The 3,533-nt window shown below is 42.8% G+C and overlaps 1 protein-coding gene across 2 annotated transcripts in view; it reads right to left on the reverse strand.

Moving 5' to 3' along the window:
• Positions 1 to 3,533, reverse strand: part of LOC107699101 (regulating synaptic membrane exocytosis protein 1-like) — an 87,825-nt gene that overhangs the window by 45,181 nt on the left and 39,111 nt on the right. The window lies entirely within an intron of this gene.

A 3,533-nucleotide genomic window follows, 5' to 3' on the forward strand; every position in this document is an offset into this window, starting at 1 on the left:
CCGCTCAGCCTCGGCTGAAGCGGGACCAGCACTGTGAGGAACGCTGGCGAAGGCTCCCTCCTCGAAGATTGCCTTCCGGGAGCGAAGCGAGCGCAGTGACATTTGCTCACAATAAGGGCAGTCGGCCCCCTCGAGAGCCGACGCCGCATGCTTCACCCCCAAGCAAACAACGCACAGACTGTGTGTATCCCCACTCGTGATGTAACGAGGGCAGGGAGGAACACGCAGCCTGAAACGCTGCTCACTTTCGCCCTTATTTTTAGTTTTCTCTGTGGCCTTGGACATTGTTTCTTTCTTTTGACGGACAACACCAAATAAGACTCACAACAGTGATTTGACTGACACAACACAGAGCACTTCGCTGAATGACAGAAAGCTGAAGCCGGTTCCACCTCATGTGCCTTTATAGCTTCCTGGTCGCTACGTCACCCGCCTATGACATCTCGCCCTTCCATTGAACTGATTACACATGGGATTCAGAGCACGGTCACGCTGGGGGCGTTCCCGTAGTGTCTTCGGACGCAGCTCGAGTTCCTGAAGGGGAACAACACGCCCGTCTCCATTCCCTCCGCCAAATCCAATTGCGAACCCCACGAATGCAGCCGCCGCTCAGCCTCGGCTGAAGCGGGACCAGCACTGTGAGGAACGCTGGCGAAGGCTCCCTCCTCGAAGATTGCCTTCCGGGAGCGAAGCGAGCGCAGTGACATTTGCTCACAATAAGGGCAGTCGGCCCCCTCGAGAGCCGACGCCGCATGCTTCACCCCCAAGCAAACAACGCACAGACTGTGTGTATCCCCACTCGTGATGTAACGAGGGCAGGGAGGAACACGCAGCCTGAAACGCTGCTCACTTTCGCCCTTATTTTTAGTTTTCTCTGTGGCCTTGGGCATTGTTTCTTTCTTTTGACAGACAACACCAAATAAGACTCACAACAGAGATCTGACAGACACAACACAGAGCGCTTCGCTGAATGACAGAAAATCTGACGCCGGTTCCACCTCACATGCTTTTATAGCTTCCTGGTCGCTACGTCACCTGCCTATGACGTCTCGCCCTTCCATTGGACTGATTACACATGTGATTCAGAGCATGGTCACGCTGGGGGCGTTCGAACGAACCTTTTCAGTCCTTGATACAAAGAAAGCTTTGTTGTCTCTTGATTGGATCAATCTTTAATCACTCCTCTGAGTAGATGACGACACGACTGGCAGGAAGTCGACCCAGAATATTGGAGTCATGTGCTGGGATGATTAGCAAACCTCCTGATGGCTGATAGGAGCATAGCAGTGTCCGTTCATGTACTAGAAATCCCTACACATGTAATTCAGAGCGTGGTCACGCTGGGGGCGTTCCTGTAGCATTTCGACGCAGCTCGAGTTCCTGAAGGGGAACTAATGCTATACATTAATAGAGTTCTATTCATTAGATCATTAGTTCATTAGAGGAGCCACTTAAGGGGAGCATATCACAGAGCATCTTTGCCTTCGGCAACAAAGGTGGGAGATGTTTAAAGTGCCAAGCCCCAAAAAAGATCCTAGTAAAAAAAATTACAGTCTCATTAGATCAGCTTGATTGCATAAAACATGAATAAAATTGTCCTACAACTCTAATCTATAGTGCCCAAGAAGACCCTCCGCACATACTGAATGAAGCATGAGCTTTTACCTTGGCAATCACTGACATTATACGCTTCTGTCCAGTATTTGCTTATCCTAGTTATCAGGAATGAAGTCACATTAGCTCTGTATCTGCCATTACAACCCCAAATGTCAGTGCCAAAGAATAGATACTACACTAAAAAACAGGTAACATAAAAACGGTAACATCAAAATTAACTGCTTTTACTTGGTTCAACATCACAGAATCAACCTAAATACAATTTATACCACCAACACTACTTTATATGGGTTAAATCATGTAGAAATATCTCTTTAAAGTAACAATGCAGTTACCACTTTATATTAGGCAAAACTCAGTAAAACTCAGTAAACTAAACTAATTTTTAAGGAAAAATTAATAACTTGTTATGAGTTAGGGCTGCATGATAACTGGCAATCATTTTATTTTGTTTAAAAATTATAATCATGATTGTTCTCAGTTGAAAAATTTTGTTTCACATTTCATCAGAATTATTGCACTCTCACATAAACACATATTAATAGAATGTCAATTTATATGCAGGGTTTATTTTACCTCATCTTTCCTGATTCATTACATTTACCATATACGTTAACACACTCTCTACATTATGAAAATTGGCAAAACCTTTAAGAAACGTCTCTCAAAAGCTAAAATAGTAAAATTCCTAAAAATAACTTCAACAATTTTTACAATTATGTTCACGTTTTTTCTATGTATAAATACTAATTCATACTAAATTAATTACAAGCAAGATTTATGTTTGGATTTATTACAGATTGTCACTGAGATTTAGTAGAAGCCAATAGCACAAGCAGCCTCATGAAGAACACAGACTGGCTGTATGATGCTTTTAGTTGAGCAGAATATCTCAATGGAGATCACTACACTCCAAAATACAGTATAGAAAAGAATCCCAACCCTCCACCCACCCTTGTCTAGTTTATGTGCAGTGGGTATAGAAAAGAATCACCCCCCTTTACAATAATCAGATTTTGTTGCTTTGCAGCCTGAAATGAAGATGAACACAGTTTTTATTTTATCCAGCTGTATTTACTTACGGTATTTATAACATCCAAGTGAGATATAAAAGATATAACACTAACATGTCAGAAAAAAAAAGAATCACTGAGTTGAAAAAGGATCACACCCTTGTGTCAGTATTTTGTTGAACCACATTTTACTTTAATTACAGCCTTTAGTCTGTTGGGATATGTCTCTATCTCTACTAACTTTGCACATCTAGACTTTGCAATATTTGCCCACTCTTCTTTGCAGAACTGCTCAAGTTCAGTCTGGGCTCTGACTAGGCCATGCAAGGACATTCACCTTTTTCCTTTTTCTCCACTGTGTGCTGTGTGCTTTGGGTCACTGTCATGTTGGAAAAACCTTTGGTAAACCTTCTACCTTCTTCTTCTGGCAGAGGGCAGCAGATTTTCCTCAAGAATTTGATGGTATTTTGCCCCATCCATTTTTCCTTCTATCCTGACAAGTGCGCCAGTCCCTGCTGCAAAGAAACACCCCCATAACAGGATATTACCACCTCCATGCTTTACTGTAGGAATGGTGTTATTTGGATGATGAGCTGTATTGGATTTCCACCAGACATATCGTTTAGTGTTGAGGCCAAATAATTCAATTTTAGTCTCATCTGCCTCAGAATCTTCCCTCAGAATCTGCTTTGGCAAAGCTCAGTCTGACTGAACGTGGCTTTTCTTGAGGAATGGCTTTTTTCTTTTTTTTCTTGCATACAAGCCACATTTGTGATATTGTTGTCGCATGCACACAATAACCACTCTTTGTCATAAATTCCTGCAACTGTTTCATAGTTGCTGTAGGTCTCTTGGGAACCTCTCTGACCAGTTTCCTCCTGGCTCTTTCATCCAGTTTGGAGC

The sequence above is a fragment of the Sinocyclocheilus anshuiensis genome, unplaced genomic scaffold (assembly GCF_001515605.1).
Source record: "Sinocyclocheilus anshuiensis isolate Anshui unplaced genomic scaffold, SAMN03320099.WGS_v1.1 scaffold94, whole genome shotgun sequence".
NCBI lineage: Eukaryota > Metazoa > Chordata > Actinopteri > Cypriniformes > Cyprinidae > Sinocyclocheilus > Sinocyclocheilus anshuiensis.